Raw genomic sequence first — 12,521 nt, 5'->3', positions numbered from 1 at the left:
CCTCCTGCGTTATTTTTTACATAGATATATCTGTAGAATACCTATCGCCTGAAGGACCAGATGCTCTGAAGTATATAACAATTCATAGTAGTTGGCAAATGTCTCTATTATAGCCTCCGATTCAGTAGTATTCCAGCCATCGGACTGCATTATCCACAAAATTGTCCTAGCTGCTTCTGATCCTTTCAATTGCTGAGCCAACATCTTATCTGCTTTTTTGGCTCACACATAATAACTCTGTTTAGTCATCAACAAGGATCTCTCTTCCCTGCGGGTTCACCACAATTCTAATTGGCTATGGAGTTCCTTAACCTTTTTTACACAGATCCCTTGTTCTACTCTTTGCAATAGCTTGTTGGACCTCCCATAATTGATCCTCCAGGTCCTTTTCCATTCTCCCTCTCTGAGGGATAAGTTCCCCATGCACCACCGCCTTAAACGCATCCCAGGTCCCTTCTGCCGAGACAGTTAGGTTGTCATTAACAAAAAAATACTCTTTGTCCGTAATCACCTCTGCTGCCACCACGTCATTCAACACCTTGGTTGGAAACGTCCAAACCCAGAAACCCCTACGCGGCCCTGCATCTTCAACCGTCACCAACAGAGGAGCATGATCATACAATGCAATGGAGCCCAGATCTATTTCCTCTACCTCTCCAACATAGTCAATTCTCGACAGGGATAGATACACATGCGAGAAGCACGTATAGCCCTTTTCCTTCTCCCCCTTCAGTTTGCTACACATCTCGTAACGTCAAAGATTCAAAGCTCTTCTTCAGTGCCTGTGTTGAGAGCATCGTTCCTTTCCCTGCACCCACACTTCTGTATACTGCGGGATCACATGGCAAATTAAAATCACCCGTGAATATAATTTGCCCTTCTGCAAAGCCCTCTAGTTTCGTTACTATCTCCCACAAGAATCCAACTTGCCCTGTGTTTGGTGCATACACCGTTACAAAAGTGATTTATCGGTGTTCCATCTGAACTACTACAAATAGATACCTCCCCTTCATATCTGCCTGAGCCTGCATAATTGTAGCCCTTAATGAATCTCTGAGCCCTATCAAAACTCCACATGTCTTCCCTATCGCACTGGGCTGGAAAATTCGAGAAAAATTCTGCATTTTCAATGCAGACTTGTTGGCCTTCTGAACATGTGTCTCTTGCAACATAATGACATCAGCACGTTCCTTTTTTCATTAGGGCTTCCACCTTTTTGCGCTTTGTAGGAGAATATAACCCACTCACATTATATGACAACCCTGAACGCTTATGCATAAGTAGCCTACTTATAACATGTTTATAATGATCGCTAAATGTCCCACATCCTCTGCCCGCCTTCCCCCACTCCAACTACCCCAACCAAACCTACCCCCTAAACCCCCCCCCCCACAACAAAACATCTCAGGACTAGGCCAAAGATCCTATGATACCCTCGCAGACCAACCCCAAAGCTCTTGTATAAGGAACACCCCGAGGTCACCCCCATTGGGAAGTATCCTAACACCACCCCGCCACCCCCGATTCCAAAACATTACCCAGCAGCCCTGGCGGAGTTAGTGGTGGTGGCAAATCATTGCGTCATTTGCCAAGATCAGAGAAAGGAGATGTTTGATAATAAACATATGGCATTACAGATGCAGAGTCTACAGGGACAGCAGTGGGGAACGAGAAACTGGAAACATTCAGGTGAACCAAGCCCAAAGAGGAGGTTGACCTAGATGTGGAGTTCATATGGCCCTGCAGGCATTTCAGAACCAGCAAGGAGGATACAGGCGTCAGCCGCAGAAACTGAGATAACAGGGGCAGTTTGGCCAGCAAGAAGCATGGGGACGACAGGGGTATCAAGGGCAGGGGAACTGGAATAACCAGCAAGCTCCTAGAGATATGTTACAATAGCATTTATTTGTAATTATTTTAAGCAGACGGGCCATTGGGAAAATGAATGTCCATTCAGATGACAAGTAAGGCAACAAATGCCTGGGGTAACTGGCCCAGGTAACACATGCAGCCACAGGAAGGACAGAGTCAGGGAACGACTGCGCTCATTGGCCAGATGTTCCAGTTCCCGAAATTCAAACTGAAATCCTTTTATTCCGGAAACAACGCAAGGGCAAAGAGCACCTCTAGTTGGGTATTGACAATCAGAAGGGGGAAGAGATTTTGAAAGCACAGATGTTACCAATTGACCAGGAAGGTCCGTATGTACAGTGCCAGGTTAAGGGAAAGCCAGTACCACGCCTGGTAGATAAGGGTGCGATCCGATCCACTTTACAAATGAAGACATGTTCACATGTCCCCACATCTCGGGAGACAGTAAGAACGGTAGGGATATCTAATAATAAGGTAATACACTAAGTGTCAGAACCACCACCTGTCACATTGGGCCCTATAATCAATCAAAATGCATTTCTTTTAAATCCCACTTCACCTGTGAACTTGCTAGAGAGAAATATTTTGTCCAAAATGAGATACACTATACATTCCACTCCAGATGGGATCTATCTAAGTGTGCCCATGGATAACGCAGAAACGATGATTGCCACACTAAGAGAGGACATTAAAGAAGGAGAAACACAAACAATGGAGCAATGGTCTTTGGAGATACAGAGTTAAATTGATTTAATACCAGAGTGTTTGTGGCCCACCCGTGACAATGAAGCAGGATATATGCACACAGCTGAAATAGTAAAGATAAAAGTAGATCCTTTCAAAACAGCTGCCCGATACACCCCAGTTTCCTTTGAAACCTGAGGCAGGAAGGAATTACACCAGTGATCGAGTCCTTTTTGATCCAGGGAATAATTGGTTACCGACCAGCAGTATATGTCATACTCATAGGTTTTCCTGTGAAGAAACCCGGGAAGGAGGTACATCATTTTGTACAGGACCTACTTGCTAATAATGCTGTGGTGATACCGTCCTCTCCCGTGGTACCAAACCCAGCGACCATATTGCTGTGTATTCCACCAGACGCCATGCATTTTTGGGTGGTCGACTTATGCTGAGCTTTCTTTTCAGTACCCATACATAAGGATAGACAGTATTTATTCACATTTTCGCATAGGTGGGGGGTCCAGTACACTGGACCCATTTGACCCAAGGGTATGCAGAGTCCCCAACCCTTTACTCACAATAGTTAAAGAAAGATTTAGATGACATAAAATTAACAGGTAAATCTGTGCTCATACATATATTGATGATTTATTAAACGCCTTGCCGTCATTTTAGGCATGTAGAGAAGATCGTAAAATACTATTAACAGCATTGGCAGAGAAAGGGCATAAGACGTCAAAAAAGATGTTAGTGATGCGTCCTTAGGATGCACTATTTGGGACATGATGTTATGAAGAGATGTCGACTTTCTTACCTTCAAGAAAAGAGACCGTTTATAACATACCAAAGCCGCAAAGCAGAGCGCAAATGCAAGCTTTCCTTGGGAGCTTTCCTTGGGGCTGTGGGATACTGAGCACAATGGATCTCAGGATTTGCTGAGCTAGCTAAGCCACTACAACATTACACACAATCAAATACCGTCGAACCATTGAAATGGGCACCAGAGGCAGAAGAGGCGTTCACAAGAATAAAACAATTATTGGCTGAAGCATTAGGTTTACCCGATTACAAAAAAGGGATTTACCCTGTATTGCCATTAAATAAAAGGATTTGCTTTAGCAGTCCTTACCCAGAAACACGGAATTCGTCACAGACCTGCAGCATACTATAGCAAAGAAATAGACCCAGTTGCGGCAAGAATGTTACCTTGTCTCCGATCAGTAACTGCAGCAGCTCTGGTAGTGGAACAAAGTGAAAATACTATATTAAGATCACCTTTGGAGGTGCCTGGTCTGCATGCAGTGGTATCAGTATTATTGAGAAGAAAAAAAAACAGCACGTTAGTTTCGAGGGCCAGAAAATATGAAACGCTGCTGTTAAATTGGTCAAATATCACTTTGACTCGATGTTTGGTTTTAAGCCCAGCATCATTGTTACCAACTCCATTTTAGGGAGAGTCACACGATTCCACAACACACGACTGTGTGTCAGTGACCGATTGCTCGGTAATGCTGCAGGCAGAACTCTGATGCATCGTTTCCAAACTCAGAGATCTCGAGTATTTTCGTTGATGGATCGTGTTTCCGAAATAAGAATGGCAAAGTGGTCACACATTACACAGTATGTTCATCTGGAGAAGTAGCGTAGAGTGGGAAATTACCAGAGGTGACATCAGCGCAAACAGCTGAATTAGTGGCCCTTAGGATAGCTTGTCGAGCGACCGCACAACAATCTTAAATATTTACATGGATTCAAGATACGACTTCGGCGTAGCCCATGACTTTGGTCAACTCTGGAAACAGAGTATTCATGACTTCAACCGGGACACCCATTAAAAACAGTCCAGAACTTACAACTACGGCTCAAGAACACTGCCAAAGATGTGTGCTATGTTTACAAAATAACTTGGGAAAGAGCGTGACCCTCCACCGTATGGTTTGCCACTACGATCTACTGTTTTTTGTTTAGCCAGCTCCAGAAAGAAGGGGTGGCCGAATTTAGTGCCACAAATGTTTACAGATTTGGAAGGAGTACGACATGTATTGGGATCACTGAAAACTCGGCAGCCAGCTTCGTAAAGCAATGAATAATATGAAACTACAGAAGGAACAACAGATTATGTTCTGATCTCGAGAGAGCTACTAAGCATGTATATTTTATTATTAGTTGCTCAGAATAGAATGTACTTTTTTCTATGAAATATTGATTAACGATCACTACAACAGTCACCCTTATTTGAGTTGTATATTGTATGTATAATATGTGCAAGATTGTACTCACTGAAGCAAATACACATTACTGTATCACGTTTATAATTGTAACTGTGCCTTGAGAAAGTCCGGGAAAGGGCGAAACAAATGCATGTGCCTCCGACTGGAGTATGTTGGCACTTTCCTAACCATTTAATTTGGTTTTAGATAAACCTTACTTGGAGATACTCTACTTTATTAAATCTCTAGTCGCAAGTAGCCCAACATACCGACCTTATTTATTTTACTTACTTTTTGACTAGTGGATACCAGTCAATGCTGGGATCTGCTGCCAGACCAAAACATCCAATACACAGACTCCCAAAGAAAAAAAGAAAAAGAGAATTTAACTCTATAACGTAACACTGAGGGCAGGCACACTGTAAAGGCACACTGAATACTATCCACCTTTCTGAGACATTACAAAGAACTTGCAGGTGTTGGAAACAGTGCATAGAAAGGAAAATAAGGTATTTGAAGTGGCTCATCGCACAGCCACAATGTGTATGGAGGGAGATATTTTCTGCGCGGTTAACAAAGAATTATCTGAGCAACCATACATTATCACCATGGTCTGTCTCAATGTTTTTTTCTTTTATTGGCAGGGAGCGTTTGGTGCTGTATGTAGTGTCGCCAAACAGGGGTGGTGGTCATCCAGAACTGACCCCCCAGCTCGCCTTCTCTTCCGTCTGCCCCCAATCCCAAATCCTCTTTTGTGCCGATAGAAACGAGGCAAGAACGTATAAAGTTGTAACAAGAACTGGGAAAGCTGTTAAAAAGCCACGATGAGGACTGTGTATTGTAGACCAAGCGCTGTAAAGGTAGATGGTTCACCTGCACCAACGAAAAGCAGGAATGGGCCATAGTAGGGATAGGTTTATAACAGAATTGCCTATGTAAATGAAAAACAGGTTAATTGGTGATAGATACTACAGGGGTATTAGATAAGCTAGGTTAGTTAGCTGTTAACGCTGATGATGGAGGGGTTGGAGAGAGGTAGCCTGAATTGTACTGTAAAATGCTGCCATGACAGCTTTTGGATGACTATGATCATGACGGGGGAATAAAGCATGATATGGGAGGAGTCAGGGAACTGCTGGGGGTTGGGTCAACCCCACAGCATTTACCCGAGCACGACGACACTGGATATTGTAAAATTAGAGCAGCGACTGGCCAAGAAGAACCATGCAGTCCCAGGAGGATAGACGGAAACCTAAAACGGACTAAGATTGTTTACAAAGTGGTCCATTGTGCTTTATGGGGGTGCAGTAATACCTTAACGAATGTAAAGGGGACAAGATAATGAGGGGATATAAGGAGAGGCGAACTGGGGCTTGCAGGTTATTAGTTTGGGCGGTGGTCGGCTGATAGTATCCTATCAGTTTATACTAGTTGCAACCTGCAAATAAATGTTTTCTTGCTTTGTCCATTTCCAATATGACTCCAGTGTCCTTTTGTCCGATCATACCTAGAACAACCATATAAATTTATTTCTGATAGAAGGTCATCATTCCAAGTTGGACAGTCCGATGTATTCCTGTTACACTCTCTTGAAATACAGCATAAGAAAGGGGAAGGGGACAAATAGCACATATGTGCTTGTGAATGACAGGTGAGTGAGTGAGAGAGAGAAGCAGGTGCTGCAACAACCTCTCTCATAGATGTACAGTGAAAGAAAAAATGTTAACAAAAGAAGATGTTTGTTTATATGGATACACTAGCATTTTGGGGCAGCCAGACTAGCCGTTTCCTTCTCTGACATGGCTTTTTACTGGGCATCTATAATAAAGCAAGCATGTTAAGTTTTACTACCTTGTTAGCATGGCATTTTTGTACAGCAAGTCTAGCTATTTCTTTGGCATGGCATTTTAATGAGCATCTAAGATAAAGCAAGCATGAAGTCGTATCATGGCTGGACTGACATTTTGGTGCAGCCAGTTTGGATAGGTTTTCATACTGTGGCATGGCATTTTTAATGGCAAAGTCAACGGGAGTAAGTTAAGAGGGGGTACAGCCATCTATTGGCAGAACCAGCTAGGGCATGTTTTCTTATAGTATCATTACCGGCTTTAGGCGCAAAGCAAACATAAGTGTCTTCTTATATGTGAAAACTGGCATTTATTGGTGCAACCTGCACAGAAATGTATGAACATAAACAGTGTGAAAATGTGTTTATCCTGGCATATATCGTGGGCTAAGGCATCATGAAAATGTGTTGGGAAATGCTCCTGCACACGGTTGGTGACTTGCAGGGATTGCTTTTTTTTTTTTTAATGAGGTAGCCTAGAATACCAATTGGAAACGGTCTTGCTTTCCGCCCACAATTTTCACTTAAAGTATGTTGCCAAATGCACCTTTTTTACCCATTATTCAAACTACTTTCTGATTGGGAGGACTCCCACAAAACACAGTTGTTTGATTTGGGCTGCCAACTATCCATGGTCCTATTTGGGGGAAATATTTATGCCCCTCCAATAATTCTCCCGCCACCACTGGTATCTCCCCAGAGAAAGGTAAAAAGCAAAAACACTTCTGAAGAAAAAAAAAAGGGGTTTAACAAAGGGAGAAGTTCACACAAACAAAAAGAAATTGCACAAATGGGCATTAAATGTGATGATCCTGGAAATCAGCAAGTTGTGAAATAGTTCTGCATTTATGACCGGGCAACAAACTTACCAACAAAAATGCACAGACTGCCACATTCATACAGTCTCCATGGTGGAGAAGCGCTCTGAAGGCAAGGCAATATGTAGCACAAAGGAATACCAACCAAAGAAATAAAATTAGCCCACATGCTTCCCTGTGTAGTTATTGTTTGAAAACACACAAAAGATGTGTACACTACCAGGGACAGCGTCAGGGACTTCAATCATTTCAGTTGCATGTGGCCCCTTGTGGGCCCCCAGCAACTGGCCCGATGTTGGCTGTCAGAGGTCTTATGGCACGGCAATCCACACCTTTCTGTAAATTGCAATCTACAGCTTTGCAGCGTGCACATTACAAGCTGCATTTGTTGGAGCCCTTCAAGGCATCGCCTCGAGCCTCTGTGATACCTTTTCTCCTCCACATCAATCCCTTGCTTGCTAAGAAGGACTACTGAAAAAATAAGCGTTGTTTCAGGCAACATTTATTGTTTCAGTTCCCTGCTAGCTGACCTTCTCATGATAATCGACAGCTGTAAACCACTTGTCTCCATTATAATGGCTCCGATTTTTGGTCTACTCTCTAAGTAAAGCCACCATCCCCCAAATGCTGTGTTGAAATGGGCCTCCACAGCTTTTTAAGCCAGCCCTACACAAACTTTCAGATGACGATTCCCTGTGCAATAACTATAAATAAAGCTGCATAACTTCATAAACACACAACTCAAACTAGGACACATGACCAGCACAATGAGCAAAGAATCACTATAAAACAGCCGCGACCTACACACCACGAAATTGAGCCACGCTCGCTGCAGGGTCCACTGTTTCAACACAGCACCTATTCAAGGAAGAATGCATTAAGGCTGGTCAATCCATTAACCAAAAACATAGCCACATGGATAGGGGGGTTGCAACGAAGGAGAATTCATCGCATTTTTTTTCATCGAGTTTTGCAGCAAATGTATGTAGGCAGGGTGGGTGTAATACAAAAAGGTAGAGGGGGAGTCAGAGGGGCTCCCCCCGCAACCCACATATATTTGAGGCAAAATTTCATTAAATAAAGGATTTTTATTTAAATCGATTAATTCTCCTGTGATGTAAAAAAAAAAAATCTCGATGGAATCACATATAACCAGGACAACACACTACATGCGAAACAACCTCTCCCTCCGGACATACATCCGCAGCAAGAAGCCACGTAAACGCTGTTGGGATGATTATGAGGTTCTTAAATGTGCTGCGGGAAATATTTATCTGAAACATAACGGCTGTATATACTGATCGGCGTTCATGAAATCACAAATGGCACATAACAGTAGCAATGCTCCTCAGGCGCATATAGCAGCTCGTGGGGAACGGGTTGTGTACCCTGAAGGGGTCACTGCAGTCAGTGAAAGAGGGGGCTCTGCACCGTACCTTGCGCTCCAGGAGGTGCCACTCACTGATGGGCACAGGACCTCGGCGAATGCCACTGGGAGCTCAGGCTCGGCCGCCTGAGGACACCGGGAGTCGTCAATGCTGGGGGCGCCTTGCCTCCTGCACCTCTCCCTGCACTTATGCCACGACGCTGTCCCCTCAGCACTGACAGCGGACACTCCTTATCATTGACTGCCCACTCTTCCCATCTGCGGGCCGCACTCAGCACAGCATCCTCCGCGCTACCTCCAGGGAGGGACCGTCCTGCTTCTCCGATTCACATGTTATTGCATCTGCCGGCGGTATCCACTGCACCCCTGGCTTCCCGAACACCGCCCCCAGCACACGCAATATCACACCTGCCACCCTCCCGCATCAGAAGTGACAGGTTCCCATTAGAGGAAGGGACCTGCAGACGCGCCTCGTCACGTGCCCTGCACAATACGTCCCTAGAAACGTAGCTGACTCCAGTCTCTCTCATCTCGGGCAGTTCAGGCCGCGCCCCACCTCGTGATTGTTTATTGAGCGGGAAGTCTGAAGCCGGAGTGCCCCGCGGCGCTGGAGAGTCGACGCTGCGCAAACGGAAGCGCCGACCAGGTTGCGAGACCTATAGCCAGTTCCCAGCAAGCTGTCCATGTTGAGTTGCTGTGAGCCCGGTTATATTTCGGAACTAGTGGTCCCGCAGAGACAAGGGACTATGCTGGCTTCTTAAAGTCAGAGAAGTACATTCGGGAGAATGCCATCCAATGGTGAATTTAGGAAAAAGGAAAACTAACAGTCCTAAAATTCCAAACGAAACAAGACGGAATGGCCTTTTCAGGCATGGTCATAGAGTTACCAGATAAAAAAATGAAAACACAGGGCATGCCAACTTAAAGGAGAACTTAAATTGGAATTCCTATAAAGCATTTTCCCAATCAGGCTCTGTGGCACAATCGGCTAACGTACGACACACTTAACTGAAAGGTTGGAAGTTCAAGCCCACACTGCTAGATTTACAACGTAAAATTGCCCAGCTGTTAACCATGCATGGCAACATTCCGATGCACCCTGGAGGGAGATTTTGTCTGAGAAATCGTGAGACGATTTTCCCATAGGAATGCATTAGGGAAATAATTATTTTAGGCGGGAGAACGTGAAAAATAACAATACAGAAAAATCGGTTGTCTCCCCACTAAATTGGGAGGGTTGGCATGTATGAAGTTATAATTTGACTATATTTGTAAAGGAGCTAAAGTTGACGATTTATAGAGTCACAAAGGTGATTCTGCCAATGGTTACTGTCCCTTCCCCCAAAACCAGCACATGGTTTTTTAGTTTAAAAAAACTCTCCGGACAGGGGAGCGGACAAACTGATTCTGGGGCAGTCACTGCACAAGCAGGATGTCTGGTCACCTCAGCCAAGGGAAACATGGGGGTACTGGCCGCCGCCATGTACAACAACATTGTTTGCACCAGGAAGGCTCCGGAGAGCCCTCCAAGTGATTGGCTGGCCGTCGGAACAAGAGGAAGCGTATTTCCAAGTCGTAAGGCGCAGCCGACCCTGCTGCTAGGCCATGATTTAAGGCCACTACCTGTCCCTGCCAGTGCACTCTTATTCCAGCAGCACCAGAGACCAAGCAGCCTGCATGCAGTCCTCCTCCCCTATCCGCACAACGTGGTGACTGGGAGGAGAAACATGGCCACCACCATGTATAAACAACATCTGCAACAGGAAGGCTCCGCAGAGCCTTCCAGCTGTTTGGCTGCCCGTCGGAACAAGATGAAGCGTGTCCCCAAGCTGGAAGGCACAGCTTGTCCTGCTGCAAGGCCATACCTTACAGCCGCTACCTGTCTCTGCCGGTCTCTGCCGTCAAAGTGGAGCTGCAGAGAACAAACCTCTTCCCACACCCTATTCCCGACATGATGGTAGCAGCCCAGCATTATCACAGGGCCTTGGATCTCGCTGCCCCTCTTCAGACGTTCTACATATGTTCAGGAGCTATTCCCTGACATCTACAACTCTCTCCAGTGAGCATTGTTCTGTTTACCAGCCATGAGCTTTATCTCTCCCCTAGTTTGCTCCGTGACTCTTTCAAAGTCTGACCTGCCGCCTAAAACAACAGTGCATTGCATTGGTCGTACATGAAGTCCTTCACCAGCCATACCCCATCTGTGCAATGCTCAGTCTGCATCGATTTCTGATATATTGGCTTAATTCAAATATAGGCGTGCCTTCATATTGACTCTTGTGCTTCCCATGCAAACCAGAATTTTCATCGGTGCAATCTCCAGTTGTACTGTATTCGTTATCTGGCTGGTGCTTCTTATATCCTGAACCTGTTGCATAGTTTTTGCCTCTGGGTAATTGTGACTTCAATTGCTCATATCCCTGTACCCACTGCTCTCTTACTGACTTACCTCTTATTTCCCCATCATGCTTTTCCTTCCCCTCTCACCTGCCCCTTATCTTTCCCTCCTGTCTGTTTAAGCACTAGTCTGTACACCTGCACCTATACTTTCCTAATATATGAATGCCTGAAGTAGCCCCTCATAACATGAGGCGAGGCTTTGCCAGTCTGTACAGAAGCACCTATACTGTCCTGATGTATGCATGCCTGAAGTAGCCCCCCTTAACATGAGGTGAGGCGTTGCCAGTCTGTACACCTGCACTTTTACTGTCCTAATGTACGCATGCCTGAAGTAGCCCCCCGTAACATGAGCCGAGGCTTTGCCAGTTTGGACACCTGCACCTATACTGTCCTAATGTATGCATGGCTGATGTAGCCCCTGTAACATGAGGCGAGGCTTTGTCAGTCTGTACACCTGCACCTATACAGTCCTAATGTATGCATGCCTGATGTAGCCACCCGTAACATGAAGTGAGGCTTTGCCAATCTATACACATGTACATATATTGTCCTTATGATGTATGCCTGCATAATGTAGCCTTCTACAACTGGAGGTGAGGCATGTCAGAGTATGCTCCCAAAAACCTCCACTATGCTGTAATCATAATACGTATTAATACCAATGTTCTTCAACATGCTCTTACTGTAACTAGCTCCTAGATGCCTCAGGGCTTTGTGCGCTGAAATAAATGCAAAAATGAAATAAAATAAATAAATAAAGGTGGGGGAGGATTTGACTGAGATATGTAAATAAAGGGCTGGAACATTGAGTAATTCTCAATGACAGCTGGTGAATTTGTCATACTTATGAGGGAGGGACCTAGAGTAGTGGGGGAGCTCATACCAACCAAGCATGCTTGGGGGGGCTGGAGAAACCTCTGAGAAAATGTTTAAAATGTTGTAAAATGGTGCATTTTACAACACACTTCATGTGAAAAAATGGGTAGAAAGCTGCACAATTGCAAGGTATCACATGAAAGAAATAGATGCCAAGTGACCAACTGTGCAAAGGAGCATTTTCTGGAGCATAATCCAAAGAATTTTTATGATGTATTTGGCCACAATATATGCCAGTTTAAGGTTGTGTAGAAGCAATTGACATGCTTTATCCCTTCACTGAAAGAAGCCCAGTTAATATAATGGAGACAGCCATTGAACACAGACAACACCTGTCTCTTATAAGTTTGCATATACAATATTGTATGTTCAACAAACAAAGCGACACTCTAAATCTTAGGCCTTAAACTCACAAATAGCGGATGTGA

The 12,521-nt window shown here is 44.7% G+C and overlaps 1 protein-coding gene across 2 annotated transcripts in view; it reads right to left on the bottom strand.

Moving 5' to 3' along the window:
* Window positions 1-9,317, bottom strand: part of CLCN5 (chloride voltage-gated channel 5) — a 1,154,200-nt gene extending 1,144,883 nt beyond the window's left edge. The window contains exon 1 of one of the 2 annotated variants that reach the window (XM_069648662.1): window positions 8,867-9,317. The gene's annotated coding sequence lies outside the window, so the exon portion shown is untranslated. The remainder of the gene's footprint in view (window positions 1-8,866) is intronic. The other variant, XM_069648664.1, reaches the window with a different exon arrangement.
* Window positions 9,318-12,521: the final 3,204 nt, after the last annotated feature.

This window comes from Ambystoma mexicanum, chromosome 2q (assembly GCF_040938575.1).
Source record: "Ambystoma mexicanum isolate Mex_15411 chromosome 2q, UKY_AmexF1_1, whole genome shotgun sequence".
Classification (NCBI taxonomy): Eukaryota; Metazoa; Chordata; class Amphibia; order Caudata; family Ambystomatidae; genus Ambystoma; species Ambystoma mexicanum.
The sequence above is the reverse complement of the archived record's forward strand: the minus strand, read 5'-3'. Positions and strand labels throughout refer to the sequence as shown.